This window comes from Gossypium hirsutum, unplaced genomic scaffold (assembly GCF_007990345.1).
Source record: "Gossypium hirsutum isolate 1008001.06 unplaced genomic scaffold, Gossypium_hirsutum_v2.1 scaffold_663, whole genome shotgun sequence".
Taxonomy (NCBI): Eukaryota; Viridiplantae; Streptophyta; class Magnoliopsida; order Malvales; family Malvaceae; genus Gossypium; species Gossypium hirsutum.
The window spans coordinates 1-21629 of record NW_024403184.1 but is presented as its reverse complement, the minus strand read 5'-3'; the positions used below and the strand labels follow the sequence as shown (position 1 = coordinate 21629).

Sequence of the window (21629 nt, the reverse complement as noted above, 5' to 3'; positions counted from 1 at the left end):
TCGAATTGGTAATTAAAATAAAATTCTAAAATCTAATAAAATAAAAGATTTTAAGAAAAATTAAAAACATAAAATAATAATAAATGTTTTAAACATTTCATCGCTGGATGGTTCGCGAGGTGGGTTAGCATGGAGTGGAGGTGCTAAAAATCTGCTGTAAGTAGCATCATGTTCTCAAATCATTGAAATACTACTGCTCGATCGAGTGAGGTGCTCAAAGATGTCAGCATATGAAGCTGCCGTATGAAATGGACGAGAGGGTAGTGGTGGCTGAGTCGGTGGGTCCTGGTGCTGTGGAGGGACATCATCAGGAATGTCTCGTAGGCCTCCTCCTTGGTAGATTGGGCGAGTCGATATGAGGAGGGTAGGTTCCTCGGCACTTTTTGATCACCCTCATGTTAAGCATGCTCGAGACGCCTTGTGGGACATCTGGCCAATAAGGGTCAATGATGATTCTTGGGCCGCGGTGTCAAGGAGCCCAAGTTCGAGCCAACGAGTCATGTAGGGGTCGATGAGATGACCCTCTTCCTATGCCGCTCCGTCCGGTGCTGAATCGCGAGGGCGATGAAATAGGTAAGGTCGATGACGTGCCCGTGCGACATACACCATAAAAGTAGGCGTCATGAGTGTTGACGACGCCAGTGCTTTCTCGTTTCCTGTAATCGTGTGAGCCAAAATGGCGTATAGGTACCTCAGGGATGGTGGGAGAACTGATGCCTTGGAGCGGCTAGGATTGTAGGAGGCTGCGCGAGGGGCCAAAGTGTGCCACACTTCGAGGGAGAGAAGTGTATGTGGCGAGTGAGAACATGTAGTTTTTCCTCCTTGAACTCCTCCGTATATAAGCCAGTGCAGCACCGAACTCTGGATGCTTAGCTGGCTGATTAATCTGCCTAGGAAAAATTGGACCGTGCCGAGATCATATAGTTCGTCATTACGGTCTGAAGATGGAACGTTGAGCATAGTTCCATCATGAGATCGAGGTATGTGGCTTGATGATCCCAAGAACAGCTCCTAAGGGTGGTGGTAGGAGGGCCTGAATCGCATCAGCCAACTGAACTTGTTCTACGACAGCCAGTTAATGCAGCGGCCAGCAATTAAGGTCAAGCCTGAAGTATTTGGAACAATTCTTTCTGGGCCCTACAGGGGAACTGTAGGAGAGGGTGACGAATTTTTGCGGTTGGACCTATGAAAATTACACTCTATTCCGTTTATTGGAAGCAGGTACGACGATTTTCTTTCCTCGTGAAGATGACATGGTACCTACAATCAAAACCATTAATTCATCTTGAGGAATGATCAAAGTAAAATAAAGACAAATTGTAAATAACAATCATAATTTCAGCAACTAGTAAGACGAATAAGTTAATCAAAGCAATCAATTGTATGGCGTAAAAATGGCAACAAATTTCATGGAATGCAACATGTGTGACGGATGAAAAATGATAACACTAAAGGCACGAGTATGTCTATTGTTCTAATCATGAATATCTACTTCTAACCAATCAGATAAAGTAGAGAAATCATATAAAGAGTAAGAATTTGAACATGAAAAAGATAATAACTTGTTCTATGACTAAAATGTGAGTGATAGAAAGATGAAAATAATCATGAAAAATGCATAGTACTATGATAACTAACATGAAAAATGAGTGCAATTAAAGGGAAAAAAGTAAATAAACGCTAGAAAAGGGAGAATGAGCGGCAAAAATAGAGTTGGATGCGGCGCACAGGCATGGCGAGGAGGTCGTGTGGACTTGTATCGGCTAGGGTTAGGGTTTTTGGGTGGGAAAGACAATGAATAGTGTAGGGTTTTTATAGATTTTAGGGCACATGGCCAGGCAACATGCCCGTGTTCCCCAATTTCAGCCCGTGTGATTCGTAAATTTTGCGCGTTTGACATTTAGTACACGCCCGTGTTCCTTGGGGGTGTGGGTGTACATGGCCGTGTCTCACGACTGTGTTTGTCATTGTTCGCTTCTCCCACGCCCGTGTTTGTAGACTGACGCCCGTGTTAATCTAGTAGGTTCGACCACGGGTTCTAGACACGGGAGTGTCGCACACCCGTGCTATTTAACATGTTTGTCCACGGTTCTTCCACACGAGCGTGTTGTAAGCCCGTATTGTTTGGCAGGCTCGACCACGACCATGTCGCACGGCCTTGGCATTTTATCATAACCTATGTTTGGGAAATCTTTGCCCTATTTTCACACGGCCCTAAGCACGCCCGTGTGCTTGGCCGTATCTCTGTGGAAAACCTGTATTCAAGAGCTCCGTTAGTAAGTTAGGTGTTGAAGACTAAATTTTAAAGAAGTTAATATAGTTAGTGCTCAGGTTGCCTCCCGAGAAGCACTTATTTATAGTCTAAGCTTGACTTACCTCTCCGTTGAATGATCATGGTGGTTTGAGGAGTTTATACTCCTCATTCCTGGTATCAAAATAAGGTTTTAAACGGGTGTTGTTTACGTTAAAAGTGCCGAACTTGGGATGACTCACCTCCGTACCGAATGGTAAAATGCTAAGTACCGTAAGAGAGATTTCTTCATTCAGTGTGGTAGCAACAATGTGGGGATCTATTGCATCTAATAAAACTCTATCTCCAACCTTAAGTTGATTTGGAAAGGTATTGAGCTCGTACTGTCGTAGATTCGATTTGTCAGGTGTTCTCGAATTATGTATCCGCCATTCATCTAGTTCCTCGATTTGTAGCCTTCGATCTTCATGAATAGGTCCTCTGCTACTGCTTGAGAATAACTCATGTGCTTCCTTCAGACTTATTTCCTGCAAAGTAGGTTGTACCAGATTGCCAGTTTAATAGAATGGTTTAGACGATCACCTTCAATTTCTGATATGTTGCTAGAATTACGAGCTTGAAGGGTGATTGTTTCGTCTACGGAGTGTGAGTTCACATATGCCAACATCAGTAATTATTTTAGTAGTTGCTAAAAAGGGCCTTCCTAGAATTAAAGGAGTGTTGCTATCCTCCTCTATGTCTAGAACAATGAAGTCAACGGGAAATATAAATTTATCGATTTTAACTAGCACATCTTCAATAATACCCCTAGGGAATCTTATAGTTTAATCTGCTAATTGAATGCTCATCCTAGTCTGTTTGGGTTTCCCGAGACCTAGTTGCTTAAACATTTGTAAGGCATGATGTTGATACTAGCCTCTAAATCAGCTAATGCATTATTAACATCTAAACTACCAATTAAGCAAGGAATAGTAAAACTCCCTGGATATTTTAGTTTGTTGGGTAGTTTATTCTGGAGAATAGCTGAGCAAACTGCGTTTAGCTCCATAGGCGATGCCTCGTCCAACTTCCGCTTATTTGCTAAAAACTCCTTTAAAAATTTCATTGCGTTTGGCATCTGCGATAGGGCTTCAATAAACGGTAAGTTAATATGTAATTTTTTTAAGAGTTTAAGGAATTTACCAAATTGTGCATCTGAGCGGTCTTTCCTTGTCGCGTTGGGCTATGACACACGAGGTTTATATTCAACATTCACTAATTTTTTTTATTATGACCTACCACACCTTGACCTTTGCTTACCATAGTGTCTTGCCTCGGTTCTGGCTCAGGCTCAACGACTCCTTCGTTATCTTGAATATTAATTGCGTTGAGTTGTTCCCTTGGGTTGGGTTCATTATTACTTGGCAAGCTACCTTGTGGTCGTTCAGAGATTAGTTTGGAAAGCTGGCCTATTTGAGTTTCGAGCCCTTGGATTGACGCTTGCTGATTTTTAAGTGCTGTCTCAGTGTTCTGGAAATGGGTTTCTGACACTGATATAAACTTTGAGAGCATCTCTTCAAGGTTCGATTTTTTTTCCTGTTGATAGGGTGGTTGTTGAAAACCTGGAGGATGTTGTGGTCTTTGATTTCCTTGACCACCCCACAAGAAATTGGGGTGGTTCCTCCAACCTGCATTGTAAGTGTTACTATATGGGTTATTTTGGGATCGAGAGTTATTGTTACCCATTTATTGGACTTGTTCCTCCTCGATGCTAGGGTTGAAGGGTTGATACTCTGTGCATGCTCCTCCTCCATTCGTCTCACACCTCATTACTAGATGTACCTGAGTAGAACCAAGTAAACCATCAATCTTTTTATTTAGAAGTTCTACTTGGTTTGACAGCATAGTAACCGAATCGACGTTATAAGCACCTGCTTTTTTAGTTGGCTTAGTCCTCATGACTTGCCACTAATAGTTATTCAGTGATATCTCCTTTATAAACTCATAGGCATCTTCAGGTGTTTTATTATTGATGGTTCCGCCAGCAACTGCGTTAACCATTTGTCGAGTCGAAGGATTCAGGCCATTATGGAACAGTTGAACCTATAGCCAAAGCGGTAACCCATGGTGAGGGCACCTTCTCAGTAAGTCCTTGTATCTCTCCCATGCATCGTAAAGAGTTTCTAAGTCCATCTGCACAAACGAAGAGATGTCATTACGTAATTTAGCCGTTTTAGCCGGTGGAAAATATTTTAGTAAAAATTTTTCAGTCATTTGTTCCCAAGTAGTAATTGACCCTCGTGGTAACGAGTTCAACCAATGTTAGCTTTCTTCCACAATGAAAAAGGGAATAAACGAAGACGAATGGCATCATCAGAAACACTATTAATTTTAAATGTATCGCATAGTTCCAAAAAGTTTGCTAAGTGAGCGTTGGGATCTTCATCCTGCAAACCATCAAACTGAGCAAACTGTTGTATCATTTGAATTGTGTTAGGTTTCAGTTCAAAAGTATTTGTAGCTATAGCAGGTCTAACTATGCCTGATTCAATTCCTGTTAAAGAAGGTTTAGCATAATCATACATAGTGCGTGGAGCAGGATTTTGATTAACCGCAATTACAGGGGGTAGCTGATTGTATTGGTTTTCAGCCATCTCTTCAGTTGGGGGTTGAGTATCATCCTCTTGCTCGTTCTCTATGTATCTTAAGCTTCGCCTTATTTCTCTTTGGTTTCTGCGAACTGTACGATTGATTTCTTCATCAAAAAGTAGTGGTCCTGACGGGTTTTTTCTAATCATCAACTATAAAAACCTGCCAAGAGAAAGAAAAGTAAATTAATAAATAATAATTAAATTAAATTAAATTAAATTGCAAGAGAAATAAATGGCTAAAGTAATAAAATTTGAGCGTTCCTTATATCTTAGTTCCCCAACAACGGCGCCAAAAACTTGATCGTGTGATTTTGTGACAGGTTTTAAATATTTATAATTAATCATTATTGAAACTAACTATTATCACGATGTAGGCAAGTGTACCTATCGAACAGTAGTATAGTTTTAGCAAGACCGGATTGTTGACCCCAAAGGAACTAAAAATACTAGTAATGACTTTCTTTTTATTATCTAGCCTAAGACTAAACAGGTTTTGTTTTAACTAACTAATTATCTAAACTAAGAAATCACAGAGAATAGAATTGGGGAATTGCTTTTGGGAAAATCGATTGAATTAAGACAATACCTAAGGAAAAATCCACCTAGACTGTACTTGTTATTCTGGCTTCGAATCAGACGATTTATTCATTTAACTTGTTCCGTGGAGATCCCTAAGTTATGTTATTATCCCTATTCAATACTAATAACGTCTAATCCCTAGATTGAATAATTGAGACCTTTCTCTAATTAACACCCTAGGGTTGCATTAACTCGATCTATGGATCCCTTTATTAGGTTTCACCCTAATCTGGCAAAATCTTGTCACCCTATGTCTAGGCGCGCAATCAACTCCGCTTAATTATGACAAATGTACTCTTAGACAGGGTCTATTCCTCCTTTGAATAAGAGCTTATCTTGAATCAGTATCTTGGGATATCAAAACAAGAATTAAAAAAACATAATTAAGAACAAGTTAAATATTTATCATACTATTCAGAAAATAATAACAAGAGTCGTATTAGGTTTCATTCCCTTTAGGTATTTAAGGGTTTTAGTTCATAACTAAATAAGAAAACATCTCAGAATAATAAAGAATACAAAACATAAAGAAAACCCAAAACTTCTGAAAGGGAAATTGAGGAGAGATCTTCAGTCTTGATGATGAATCTGGTTTCTGAGATGGATCAATCGGCTTCCTTGGAGTAATTCCTTACACCCTATTCTGTGTGTCTCTTTTCTTCCTCCTATAGTGTGTATTTATATGCTTTGGAATGCCTAAGAGCCCTCTAAATTAGCCTTTTCTGAATTGGACTCAACTTGGGCTCGGCAGGGACACGCTCGTGTGACACGCCAGTGTGTGATTACTTCAGGCCGTGCTCGAGCCTGCCAAATTGACACGGCCGTGTGGTCTGCCTGTGTTAGGAGGTCCAGGCCGTGTTGATTTCATACTTTGGCCCATTTTCTCCATTTTTGGTCTGTTTCTCGTTCCTTTTGCTTTCCTATACTCTCCTAAGTATAAAACATGAAATTAAAGCATTAGGAGCATCGAATTCACCAATTCTAATGGAAAATCATCCATAAAATGCGTTAAGCATGGGGTAAAAATATGTATAAATTACGGTTTATCAGGGTGTAACATGCATTCTAGATTTTAGTTTAACATAGCATCATTCGTTATTATATTTTATCCTTATAGACATACTTAATTGCCATAACATTTCATGAATTCTAGTAAGTAATAAAGAATTGTTTGTTATAACATTATTGAGTTGATTGCATAATAGCTAATTTAGTGAAGTCCAATGATGAAAATAGTCCTTAAATTTTTTTGTGAGATATAGAAAGGAAATGAATAGAGTCAACTCCTAATGTTAGGATTCTCTATAATATCTATGACACTTAGATTGTATTCACTCAATCCTTAATGTCGTTAGGAATTTTTACACTAAAATTCATAGTTTCTTATAGAAGTCATTGAGCTAAAATGCACAAATGTAGCAAATGAAAGACTCAATTTAAACTTCCAGAAGCATAAATTTCTAAGCTAAGTTTGGTAGTAAAGACTCCAATTTCTATCACATTGAGTAGCCCAAGAGTTTGGTGTTTACTCCATCTTTACTTTTGGGCAAAAAAAGGTTTCAGATAAGAGTACCTTAAAGTAATTTTGGGACACTCCACTGTGGAAGACTGCTAAGTAGCTTGGGATTTTGGTGGTTGCTTCATCTTCGCTTCCAAGTAGAAAGGTGGTTGGAAACATGAGTGTAAAAATAACTTCAAATTATGATTGTGCCAAATAGCTTGAGAGTTTGGTGATTGCTCCATCTTCACTTCCAAGTAGAAAGGTAAGTGTGATGAGATGAATTCCCAAAAAAAAAGAGTAATGCAATAAATGGGAGAAGTATTGTAACAACTCATTTTTTAGTGTTGTCAGAAATAGTGGTTTTGGGACCACCAAATCTGACAAGTTCATAAATATTAAATATTAATATTTACAAGTCAAATATGGTTTTAAAAAGGTTTTTGATTTGATAATTTTCCTTTAATAAGCGATTTATTAAGTTCAAGTGGTAAGACCCTAAGGTCAAGTGGGTTTAGAAAATGAGGTATCGGGACATCGTTTTTATAAACAAAACCGTAAATATTTTTATAAATATTTACAGAGTGTCATTAAGGTAGTATTAAAGTTTCATTGAAAATTTTTAGCATTTAGATGGTTAGTTAAATAAAAAAGATTAAATCAAAAAAAGTGTAAAAGTTTAGTCACTATTGAATTACAATGATTAAATGGATTAGCAAGTAAAGACGGTTCTAGAAGAGATATCAGATTTTTCTAAAGATCATTTAGGATACATAATGTTACTACTAAGGAAGAAGCTATTCATGACTAATCGACTTATTTAGGTATGGTATTTAAAGAACGGGTTAACTAGAATTTCTTCTGAATTGATTTCATTAGTGGATGGGATAATGTGAGATTTTTGTAACACCACAAACTTGGCCTACACATTATGGCCAAGTCCAGAGGTGTCACAAAGAACGGGTTTTGATAACGAAATCTACACGTCAAAACCATTTCAATTTTTCAGCTCTTATTTACTTTTATCCATTGTCAAAATGTTTATTGAATTAATCAATTTCCCTTAAAACGTGTTTTATAGCGGAAGCTTACAAAAAACATTGTATTTAAAAAAAGCAGTTTGTATTTTTAGAAAACCTTTGTTTTAGTAAAAACTATAGTTTTTAGATATCAGTCACAATTTAAGTACTAAAACGAAAATCCAAACCCAAAAGAAAATTAGCCAAGAAGTCTGGAGAGTCCAATTATTACAAAAATCCAAAAACTAATCCTTAAAATAAAAACCATAAACCTAATCAGTTTATGAACTCGTTGCCACCGAAAGGTTCCATCGCACCGATCCTCCTAAGTCTGTGGATTACCTGAATAGAAAAGACAAACGGATGTGAGTTTTCATAAACTTAGTGTGTAACCCAATATAATTAATCATCCAAACATACAGATATAGAGTCAGGCTCATGCCCTTTTTAAATATAGTAAACAAAGTCAGATATACAGAATCCTACCATCATCCTCTACATACCAACTCTGACCATCCCATCACACCATGTGGGGTTAAAAAAACCCACCCATCCGTACACACCATATCGTGCTATTACGACACATGTCAGATAATGTGCAGCCAAGCTGCCAGAATATAGGCGATGATCGCTGTACAGAATACTTCCTCTTCTTATACAAATCCCACCCCACAATCATATACAGAAAAAGATACAGAAGAACATACTAGACATGCTCAACATCCTTGTGTACAAATATCAAAATAATTAGACATGCATAGCATTATCATACTCAGAAGAGAATAACAAACTATCAGATCTACAATTTTAGGGTTTGGTTAACCGTTACTGACCTTACGGTAGGCCCACAAACGATCAGAACAACCCGTGTGACCTTATGGAAATTTTCAGAAACATGGGCCCATACGTCTGTCTGGCCACACACCCAGAATTGCCTTACCCATGTGGCCCTCATGGCCTAGCCAAAAAACCCACATGCCAATGTGAACTTCCCGTGTGGGCCCACATGCTTGTGTGGACTACCCGTTTGGGCCTACATGCCCAACTTGGCCTAGCCCTGTGGCTCACATGGCCACACTCCGGCCACCACACAGTCGTGTGTTACGCACGACCATGCCTTCGTTGGCCACACGGCTGTGTCTCACACACAACCAACCACACGGGTGACCACACGCCCTAGTGGCTCAACAGAACAGTTTTTATAGTTTTGCCGAAACTCATTTTTCTACGTTTTGGGTACACACCTATTACAATTTTGATGCAAAAACACTCTCGAGACACTAGAACCTAAAATTGCCCGATAAGACATTGAATTAATTGTTTAAAATGATACTCAACTAAACTATATCAAAAAGAACAATCCTTTTAATCTAATCAAGACCTTTACCTTCAAACGAGCTGTGACAGCCCAAAATTGACCCTAGCCGGGAAGTGGTTTCGGGACCGCTAAACCGAGTCACCGAAAGGTTTGAATGTGATGTTTATTGTCTAGAATATGTAATCATGAATGTGTAAAAATTTCAAGCTTCGATTTAGTCGATTGCATGTGAATTTAGTCAATAGGACTTATATGAGAAAATTTTAAAATGTGATAGGTCAATGCATGAGGACCTATTAGTGCATGTGGAAGAAAAAGGGGACTTGCATGTCAAATTCCCCCTCCCTAATATGTAGTGGCCGGCCATGCTATAGGTGGAAACATGTCTCCAACATGTTATGCTAGTGATGCATGTTAAGAATAATAAAATAATAAGCATGGTGATTAAATAATGAAAGAAGGGTGATGGAGAAAAAAAAAAAAGTACATGGTCTCACCCCCCCTTGTTGCCGTGAATTGAAGAAAGAAAACAAAAAAAAAGAGTTCATTCTTGAACATCCTTGGCCGAATAGAGGAAAGAAAGGAAGGGGAAAAAGGCTTGAGAAAAATCGGCTATGGTGGTGGTTAGACTAAGCTCAAGGAGCTAAAGGAGGTGAATCGAGCAAAGGCAAAGAAAAGGTTATCGAGTAGCCGAGTTGGAACCGTCTTACCCAACACGAGGTAAGTCATTAAGCATGTAGTTGGTATTATTTCAATGGTCATAATGTTGTGTATTGATGCTGAATGGAATGAATAAATGTACATATATATATATGCATGTACGTATGTGATGATGAAATTGTTGAATGAAATAAATGAGGTGAGATGTAATGAGTTGTTGATCTCGGCACTAAATGTGCGGGATAACCATTTATGACCATGAGATTGGTGCTAAGTGCGCGGGATTAAATTGTACAGCACTAAGTGTGCGATTCTACTTTGTTGCACTAAGTGTGCGAAATGAATATGATGCACTAAGTGTGCGAATTGACCATGCGGCACTAAGTGTGCGGGTTTGACTATGTAGCACTAAGTGTGCGATTTGATTACGTGGCACTAAATGTGCGAGTTGATTATATAGCACTGAGTGTGCGGGCTCAATATACATTCGTGAATCATTATGGACACTATGTGTGCGACACTATTGAGCTGATCGCGGACAGCGGATCGGGTAAGTGTCTTGAGGACATGGCTAATATGTGCTATGCGTATACTTGGTGTTGAGCTCGGTAAGTTGAACCTATGTGACAACTATACTTGAAGTCACGTACATAAAAATTTATCGTAGGATGGGTGAAAGGCCGTTTTGTGGTTTGATTGTAACGAAAATAAATTGATTTATGAAAATGCTTCAATGTCCTATTGATGAGTATATGAATTGTGAAGGCATGAATTGATATGAAATTGAATCGGTAGGTTGGTGGAACTATGGTATGGTTCGGTATGGATGGAGTAAATTGTCTCATTCCATTTTATTCCTCTTGTGATAATGTTATTGATGTATAGTAGAGCATTGCTTATGACTTACTGAGTTATAAACTCACCCGGTGTTTCCTTGTCACCCATTATAGGTTGCTTGGACTCATCAATTTTTGCGGGGTCGGGCCGTCAACGAAGTCATCACACCAGATAGCTAGTTTTGGTACTTTCTTCTTAGTGTGCTTAGAAGATCATTTTGGCATGTATAAGCTAGTATGTTGTGTTTGAATTATGGCATGTAAACTTTAAGCCATGCGAAAATGGCACGAATGTTCGATTGAGTTGGATCGAGGGTAGGCATGAAATGGACCTAGTTACTTTCGTAACAGATGCTGGCAGCAGCAGTGTCATGAGATTGAAAAATCACTAAAAATAGTAGGAGTGGAATTAATTGATGAATAAATTATGTAATCGAAGCTCGATGAGTCTGTTTTCATGAGGAAGTAACGAAAAGATCATATGGGCAGTATATTAAGAGATAATCAGATTTTAGTGGGACAGGGCCAGAACGGTTTCTGGATTCCCTGCTCCAACTTTGGAAATTCATTATAAATTAACCAGAGATAATTAGGGGTCGTACCATATATGTGCAGATTCCTCTCTGAGTCTAGTTTCCATAGAAACAAACGGCAACAGTATTGAAGCCCCGTGCAGGGAGATATCCCAGTCGTAATGGGCAAAGGTCAGTGTAGTCGACCCCTGCAACTTGGGGAACTTTGACTAATAAACTGTACTAATTGGCCCAACCAAAAATTCTAGAAAAAAATACATAGATGGGCACATGAGTCTAGTTTCTGGGAAAAATTACGAAACTGATTTTCGAGTTACGAAACTCAAGATATGAATTTTAAAACGACTAGTACACAGATTGGGCAGTGTCTGGAAAATAAATTTTGTAAGAGGGTAAAGCCAGTCAACACCTCGTGTTCGACCCCGATGACGGTTTCGGGTTCGGGGTGTTACATTTTATTGGTATCAGAGCTATGGTTTAGTCGGTTCTAGGACTTCCATAGCACGTATGAGTCTAGCTATACATGCCATAATGTTAATGTTTAAAAGGGTGATGACTTCTGACGGTTGAAATGTTTTTGTCTTGATTAGTAAATGGATCCCGGTGAAGAAAGAACCCTAGCGGATGACGTTGAGAGCGTAGCGGCTGCTCCTGCACAAGGGACGCCGCCTGTTGAACCCCAGTCATCTGCGAATAATCAAGGTGAGGGGGCTAAACAAGCCTTCTTTACCATGATGAATGAGTGGGTCGCGCAATATGCCCGAGCCAACCCGGCTGTCCAACAATTCCCAAATTTGAATAACCCACCCCAAGAGCCTGTAAGGCCGTCAGTCGCTGATCCTGTGAGGCTGAGTAAGCTACCTGTAGACTTGATTAGGAAGCGTGGGGCCGAGGAGTTCAAGGCCATAGTAACTGATGATGCCGAAAGGGCCGAGTTCTGGCTTGATAACACCATTCGGGTGTTCGATGAATTGTCATGCACACCCGATGAATGTCTAAAATGTGCTGTATCTTTGTTGCGAGACTCAGCCTACTATTGGTGGAGGACATTGATTTCCATAGTCCCGAACGAGCGAGTAACTTGGGACTTCTTTCAAACGGAATTTCGGAAGAAATTTATTAGCCAACGGTTCATTGACCAGAAGCGTAAGGAGTTCTTGGAACTCAAGCAAGGCCGTATGACTGTATCTGAATACGAACATGAATTCGTAAGACTTAGTAGGTATGCCCGGGAGTGCGTAGCTGATGAGGTTGCTATGTGCAAAAGATTTGAGGAAGGATTGAACGAAGATTTAAAGCTACTAATGGGTATTCTGGAAATAAAGGAATTCGTAACACTAGTCGAACGAGCCTGCAAGGCGGAGGAACTTGGAAAGGAGAAGAGGAAGGCTGAATTTGAAGCTAGAGATTATCGTAAAAGATCGACGGGTAAAGCTCCGTTCTCAGCTGTGAAGAAGTTCAGGGAGGACATTAGTAAGTCGAGGGCGACTACGGGAATTTCCATCAGGGCAAGACCATCGATGGGCTCCCGAGCTACTTCGGTAGCTAGTGTGGGCAATAATCGGCACGAGAAACCTGAATGTCCCCAATGTGGAAGACGACACCTAGGTGAATGTTGGGGCAAGTCTACTAACAGGGCCTGTTACGGATGCGGTTCGAAGGACCACTTCATTAGAGATTGCACGGAGCTGGATGAGAAGAATAAGATTCAAGGTGCAAGACCTAGTGGAGTGACATCTAGAGGTAGACCACCGAGAATTTTTGGAGGCAGGGGTGGTAGTCAGAGGGGGGCTTCTGATACGGCCGATCGCGCCGAGAACCGTGCTCCTGCTAGAGCATATGCCATTCGCGCACGAGAGGAGGCATCCTCCCCCGACGTCATCACTGGTACCTTCACTCTCTTTGATACTAATGTGATTGCATTGATTGACCCTGGTTCTACTCATTCATATGTATGCGAAACCTTAGCAACCAGTAAGACTCTACCTGTTGAGTCTACTGAGCTCGTAATTCGAGTATCAAACCCTTTGGGTCAATGCGTACTTGTTGATAAAGTGTGTAAGAGATGCCCTCTATTAATCCGAGAATCCTGTTTTCCGGCTGATTTGATGCTTTTGCCGTTCGACGAGTTTGATGTTATTCTTGGTTTGGATTGGTTAACCGCGCATGATGCGGTTGTGAATTGCAAAAGCAAGACTATCGATTTGAGGTGCGCAAATAACGAAATAATCCGAGTTGAGTCTGCGGACTTAAGGGGGTTGCCAGCTGTAATATCAGCAATGTTGGCCCAGAAATATGTAAGGAAAGGGTGCGAAGCATACCTCGCGTATGTACTTGATGACAAGGAGTTAGAAAAGAAACCCGAATCGGTGCCGGTGGTTTGTGAATACCCGGATGTTTTTCCTGAAGAGTTACCGGGTTTGCCACCTGTTCGGGAAGTAGAGTTTGGAATTGAGCTTGTACCTGGAACTACGCCAATTTCGATCGCTCCGTATCGTATGGCACTAACTGAGTTAAAAGAGTTGAAAGCTCAGTTGCAAGAATTGACGGATAGAGGTTTCGCTCGACCGAGTTTCTCGCCTTGGGGTGCACCAGTATTGTTCGTGAAAAAGAAGGACGGAACCATGAGGTTGTGCATTGACTATCGTCAACTGAATAAAGTGACGATAAAGAATAAGTATCCGTTACCGCGTATAGATGATCTGTTCGATCAATTAAAGGGAGCATCGGTGTTTTCAAAGATAGATTTGAGATCGGGTTATTATCAGTTACGGATTCGAGATTCGGACGTACCCAAAACTGCTTTCAGAACGAGGTACGGTCACTATGAGTTCTTAGTGATGCCGTTTGGGCTCACTAATGCCCCTGCGGTGTTTATGGATTTGATGAATCGGATCTTTAGGCCGTACTTGGATCGGTTCGTAGTTGTGTTTATTGATGACATCTTGGTCTATTCAAGAGATGAGGCCGAACATGCTGAGCATCTGAGGCTAGTGATGCAAATTTTGCGGGATAAGCAGTTATATGCTAAGTTCAGTAAGTGTGAGTTCTGGCTAAGAGAGGTTAGCTTCTTGGGTCATGTGGTATCCGCATCGGGTATTCGGGTTGACCCGAGCAAAATTTCAGCCATACTTAACTGGAAGCCTCCGAGAAACGTTACCGAAGTCCGGAGCTTTCTAGGGCTCGCCGGTTATTACCGACGATTTGTCAAAGGTTTCTCGATGATAGCCACACCAATGACGAAGCTACTTCAGAAGGATGTTAAGTTCGAATGGACGGAGAAATGTCAGAAAAGCTTCGATCAACTGAAAACTCATCTGACTAAAGCTCCAATTTTGGTGCAACCCGAATCGGGTAAAGAGTTTGTCGTTTATAGTGACGCATCCCTACTCGGGTTGGGTTGTGTATTGATGCAAGAAGGTCGAGTTGTGGCCTATGCGTCGAGACAATTGAAGCCACACGAGAGAAATTATCCGACCCATGATCTCGAACTAGCCGCCATTGTGTTTGCATTGAAAATATGGCGACATTATTTGTTTGGTGAGAAGTGCCATGTGTTTTCGGATCACAAAAGTCTCAAATATTTGATGACTCAACGGGACTTGAATCTGCGACAAAGACGTTGGCTTGAATTGTTGAAGGATTATGAGCTTGTCATTGATTACCACCCGGGAAAGGCTAATGTGGTTGCGGACGCCTTAAGCCAGAAATCACTGTTTGCTTTGCGAGCGATGAATGTACACTTGTCTGTTCTACCTGACAATGTGTTAGTAGCTGAATTAAAAGCCAAACCATTATTGACTCATCAAATTCATGAAGCTCAGAAAGTCGATGATGAATTAGTTGCAAAACGAGCTGAGTGTGTTCCAAACAAGGAATCGGAGTTTCAGATTGATGATGATGGTTGTTTGAGGTTTAGAAGTCGTTTGTGCGTTCCAAGGAATTCGGAACTCATTCCGATGATCCTGAACGAAGCCCATTGTAGCCGAATGTCAATTCACCCGGGGAGCACGAAAATGTACAACGACTTGAAACGTCGATTTTGGTGGCATGGTATGAAGCGAGACATCTCCGACTTTGTTTCGAGATGTTTAATATGTCAGCAAGTGAAAGCGGAACATCAAGTGCCTTCAGGGTTACTTCAGCCGATCATGATACCCGAGTGGAAATGGGACCGAGTCACAATGGACTTTGTGTCCGGACTGCCATTGTCCGCAAGTAAGAAGGATGCGATTTGGGTTGTTGTTGATAGGCTGACTAAGTCGGCTCACTTTATCCCCGTGCGTACGGATTTCTCATTGGATAAACTAGCCGAGTTGTATGTTTCTCAGATTGTGAGATTACATGGAGTACCTATTTCTATCGTGTCGGATAGAGATCCGAGATTCACCTCGCGATTTTGGAAGAAATTGCAAGAAGCTTTGGGTACCCAGCTGCATTTTAGCACCGCTTTTCATCCCCAAACCGATGGTCAATCCGAGCGGATAATTCAGATACTCGAGGATATGCTGAGATGCTGCATCCTTGAGTTTAGTGGTTCATGGGAACGGTATGTACCTTTGATTGAATTCGCTTACAACAATAGTTTTCAATCAAGTATTAAGATGGCACCTTACGAGGCTTTGTACGGTCGTAAATGCCGTACACCATTGTTTTGGACCGAGCTTGGTGAAAGTAAAATTTTCGGAGTTGATTTGATTAAAGATGCTGAACAGAAAGTAAAAGTAATCCGTGAAAGTTTGAAGGCAGCCACAGATCGTCAGAAATCGTATGCGGATCTGAAACGGAAGGACATTGAATATCAGGTGGGAGATAAAGTGTTCCTTAAAGTTTCGCCTTGGAAAAAGGTACTTAGGTTTGGCCGTAAGGGCAAGTTGAGCCCGAGATTCATTGGGCCGTACGAAATCTCCGAACGAGTGGGGCCAGTTGCGTATAGATTGATTTTGCCCCCTGAGCTTGAAAAGATTCACGATGTCTTTCATGTTTCGATGCTTCGACGCTATCGATCTGATCCGTCGCATATAATTAGCCCATCAGAGGTTGAAATTCAAGCCGATATGAGTTATGAAGAAGAACCGATATGTATCCTAGCTCGTGAGGTGAAAGAGTTGCGAAACAAAAGGGTTCCGTTGGTTAAGGTGTTGTGGCTCAAACACGGGATCGAGGAAGCAACCTGGGAACCCGAGAGCTCGATGAAGGAACGATATCCAAACCTATTTACTGGTAAGATTTTCGAGGACGAAAATTTCTTAAGTGAGGGAGAGTTGTGACAGCCCAAAATTGACCCTAGCCGGGAAGTGGTTTCGGGACCGCTAAACCGAGTCACCGAAAGGTTTGAATGTGATGTTTATTGTCTAGAATATGTAATCATGAATGTGTAAAAATTTCAAGCTTCGATTTAGTTGATTGCATGTGAATTTAGTCAATAGGACTTATATGAGAAAATTTTAAAATGTGATAGGTCAATGCATGAGGACCTATTAGTGCATGTGGAAGAAAAAGGGGACTTGCATGTCAAATTCCCCCTCCCTAATATGTAGTGGCCGGCCATGCTATAGGTGGAAACATGTCTCCAACATGTTATGCTAGTGATGCATGTTAAGAATAATAAAATAATAAGCATGGTGATTAAATAATGAAAGAAGGGTGATGGAGAAAAAAAAAAAGTACATGGTCTCACCCCCCCCTTGTTGCCGTGAATTGAAGAAAGAAAACAAAAAAAAAGAGTTCATTCTTGAACATCCTTGGCCGAATAGAGGAAAGAAAGGAAGGGGAAAAAGGCTTGAGAAAAATCGGCTATGGTGGTGGTTAGACTAAGCTCAAGGAGCTAAAGGAGGTGAATCGAGCAAAGGCAAAGAAAAGGTTATCGAGTAGCCGAGTTGGAACCGTCTTACCCAACACGAGGTAAGTCATTAAGCATGTAGTTGGTATTATTTCAATGGTCATAATGTTGTGTATTGATGCTGAATGGAATGAATAAATGTACATATATATATGCATGTACGTATGTGATGATGAAATTGTTGAATGAAATAAATGAGGTGAGATGTAATGAGTTGTTGATCTCGGCACTAAATGTGCGGGATAACCATTTATGACCATGAGATTGGTGCTAAGTGCGCGGGATTAAATTGTACAGCACTAAGTGTGCGATTCTACTTTGTTGCACTAAGTGTGCGAAATGAATATGATGCACTAAGTGTGCGAATTGACCATGCGGCACTAAGTGTGCGGGTTTGACTATGTAGCACTAAGTGTGCGATTTGATTACGTGGCACTAAATGTGCGAGTTGATTATATAGCACTGAGTGTGCGGGCTCAATATACATTCGTGAATCATTATGGACACTATGTGTGCGACACTATTGAGCTGATCGCGGACAGCGGATCGGGTAAGTGTCTTGAGGACATGGCTAATATGTGCTATGCGTATACTTGGTGTTGAGCTCGGTAAGTTGAACCTATGTGACAACTATACTTGAAGTCACGTACATAAAAATTTATCGTAGGATGGGTGAAAGGCCGTTTTGTGGTTTGATTGTAACGAAAATAAATTGATTTATGAAAATGCTTCAATGTCCTATTGATGAGTATATGAATTGTGAAGGCATGAATTGATATGAAATTGAATCGGTAGGTTGGTGGAACTATGGTATGGTTCGGTATGGATGGAGTAAATTGTCTCATTCCATTTTATTCCTCTTGTGATAATGTTATTGATGTATAGTAGAGCATTGCTTATGACTTACTGAGTTATAAACTCACCCGGTGTTTCCTTGTCACCCATTATAGGTTGCTTGGACTCATCAATTTTTGCGGGGTCGGGCCGTCAACGAAGTCATCACACCAGATAGCTAGTTTTGGTACTTTCTTCTTAGTGTGCTTAGAAGATCATTTTGGCATGTATAAGCTAGTATGTTGTGTTTGAATTATGGCATGTAAACTTTAAGCCATGCGAAAATGGCACGAATGTTCGATTGAGTTGGATCGAGGGTAGGCATGAAATGGACCTAGTTACTTTCGTAACAGATGCTGGCAGCAGCAGTGTCATGAGATTGAAAAATCACTAAAAATAGTAGGAGTGGAATTAATTGATGAATAAATTATGTAATCGAAGCTCGATGAGTCTGTTTTCATGAGGAAGTAACGAAAAGATCATATGGGCAGTATATTAAGAGATAATCAGATTTTAGTGGGACAGGGCCAGAACGGTTTCTGGATTCCCTGCTCCAACTTTGGAAATTCATTATAAATTAACCAGAGATAATTAGGGGTCGTACCATATATGTGCAGATTCCTCTCTGAGTCTAGTTTCCATAGAAACAAACGGCAACAGTATTGAAGCCCCGTGCAGGGAGATATCCCAGTCGTAATGGGCAAAGGTCAGTGTAGTCGACCCCTGCAACTTGGGGAACTTTGACTAATAAACTGTACTAATTGGCCCAACCAAAAATTCTAGAAAAAAATACATAGATGGGCACATGAGTCTAGTTTCTGGGAAAAATTACGAAACTGATTTTCGAGTTACGAAACTCAAGATATGAATTTTAAAACGACTAGTACACAGATTGGGCAGTGTCTGGAAAATAAATTTTGTAAGAGGGTAAAGCCAGTCAACACCTCGTGTTCGACCCCGATGACGGTTTCGGGTTCGGGGTGTTACAGATTTTGCCCCCTGAACTTGAAAAGATTCACGATGTCTTTCATGTTTCGATGCTTCGACGTTATAGATCCGATCCGTCACATGTGATTAATCCCTCAGAAGTTGAAATTCAATCTGACTTGAGTTATGAAGAAGAACCGATTCGTATCCTAGCTCGTGAAGTGAAAGAGTTGCGAAACAAAAGGGTTCCGTTAGTTAAGGTGTTATGGCTCAAACACGGGATCGAGGAAGCTACTTGGGAAACCGAGAGCTCGATGAAAGAACGATACCCAAACCTATTTACCGGTAAGATTTTCGGGGACGAAAATTTCTTAAGTGGGGGAGAGTTGTGACAGCCCAAAATTGACCCTAGTCGGGAAGTGGTTTCGGGACTGCTAAACCGAGTCACCGAAATGTTTGAATGTGATATTTATTGTCTAGAATATGTAATTATGAATGTGTGAAAATTTCAAGTTTCGATTTAGTCGATTGCATGTGAATTTAGTCAATAGGACTTATGTGCGACATTTTTGAAATGTGATTGGTCGAAGCATAAGGACCTATTAGTGCATGAAATAAAAAGGGGGGACTTGCATGTCAAATTCCTCCCTAATTAGTAGTGGCCGGCCATGACAAGCATGGTAGACCAAGTGTGATGGGCAAGACATGTATAGACATGTTGTGTTGGTGCATCATGGGTGGAAAAAAATAAAATAAGGAGCATGGGCATAAAATAATAAAAGGGAATATGATGAAAACAAAAAAAAAAAGAGTGTGTGGTTGTTTCCCCCCCCATTGCCGTGAGTTAAAGAAAAGAAAAGAGAAAATTTTGTTCATCCTTTTTCATCTTCATTTGGCCGAAAATTCTAAGGAAGGAGGAAGGAGTTCTTACTTCATGTTTGGTTTGGAAGAGGATTAGGAGGAGGTTTGGCCATACTTGTATCTAGATCAAGGTATGTTTGAGGTTGTGCCATGAGATTCATGCATGTTTTTAGTTGCTAGCTTGAGTTCTAATTAGCCCATGGTTCAAATCTTTGCTATGTCATGGGGATGATATTCGGCCTAGGTAGATTTTGTGTTAATGCCATTGCATGCTAAATATGAAGCTTGTTAATGATGCATGTGCTGGTGGATTGATGATTCTTGAATCTTCTTTTTAGCATTTTTGAGTGAGCACATATGTGCATTGGTTGCTAGATGGAGAAGAATCGGCTAGCAAGTTGTGTGCTAAGGCCGAATATAATTTTTGTATATTAATGAGTAATGCATGGGTTAAATTGATGGAAAGGGAGAGGATGCTTTACTAGTGTATATATGTGTGTATTAGCCAAGTTTTGAACTTGAAACAAAAGGGTGTTTAGTCAATACAAGTGACCATACTTGTAGAATGTATTAAGTGTTGAAATCGGCCCCAACATAGACATGCATATTCGGCCATAGGAAGGAGATTGGTGTTGCATGTATTCGGTTAGAGGCAAGCATATTGATGCTTTTGTCTTGGCTTAGAAAATTCGGCCAAGGGGGAAAAATTAGCTAAAATGTTGAGTTTGATTCATGATTCCGTACATATGTGACTTTAATGTCTAATGTATAAATATGGGCTAAGTGCCTTGTGTTCCTCTTTTCGATGCTCAAATGATTAAATCAATTTATTTGTTTAATTAAGCTCAAGAGCAAAGGGGAACTAAATCCGATAAAGGGAAGGAAAAAGTGGTCGAATAGCTATCGGAATCGTTCGACAACACCCGAGGTAAGTTCTTGAGTAAAAGAGCTTAAATTATGATTTTATTAGATCATGTTTTAAGCAAACCAAAATCATGCTCTTTGTGTGTGGCTATTGAGCCGAAATTGCAAGAATGATAAGTGTCTTGTGTTTGAGTTTTGTTGACGAAAATGAAATACGAATGTGCCATGATTTACTGTTAAATGTGCATGGTTATTTGAATGATGTCCGGGCTAAGTCCCGAAGGCTTTGTGCTAAGTGACCATATCCGGACTAAGATCCGAAGGCATTTGTGCGACATACTAATTCCGGGCTAAGCCCGAAGGCATTTGTGCGAGTTACTAAATCCGGGTTAAGTCCCGAAGGCAATTGTGCGAGTTACTATAACCGGGCTATGTCCCGAAGGCATTTGAACGAGTAGCTATATCCGGTTAAATTCCGAAGGTACGTGATTTGGGAATGAATGATCTTGCTGTAAAAATTTCAGTAAATACTCTAGAAACATCCCAACATTGAGGTATGTTTCGTATGTGCTTGAATTTAGTTGAGCCCTTACAAATAAGTATTCGCTCAGTTGATAAACGAGCTACCGGCCTTTGGCTAAGTTGATCTTTTGTGTATGTACATAAGGGTTGGTAATGTGAAGCAAGTATGATATCGAAAATTTGTGCATATGAAATTATCCGTTTAGCTATATGAATGCTATACTTTTGCTGTGCTGGAATTCCTTGCTCAAAACTTACTAAGCATAAATTGCTTACTCCGTTTCTTTGATCCTCTGTTTTATAGATTTTGGTTCTCCAGCTATTGGACTCGAGATTTTGAAGTCGAAGTCGCCCACACTATCAAAGCCCCCCCCCTTTTGGTACAATTTTGGTTGAACTTCGAAATGGCACCCGTTCGTTGTGGGTCATGGACCCTTTGGACTTGTATAATTTTG

General features: G+C 40.4%; 1 non-coding gene across 1 annotated transcript; it reads left to right on the top strand.

Annotated features, from left to right (window-relative positions):
* The first annotated feature begins 4349 nt into the window (after window positions 1-4349).
* LOC121226926 (small nucleolar RNA R71) lies at window positions 4350-4456 on the top strand. The gene has a single exon (XR_005924620.1). It is a non-coding gene; the product is annotated as a small nucleolar RNA R71 (small nucleolar RNA).
* The last annotated feature ends 17173 nt before the right edge of the window (window positions 4457-21629 follow it).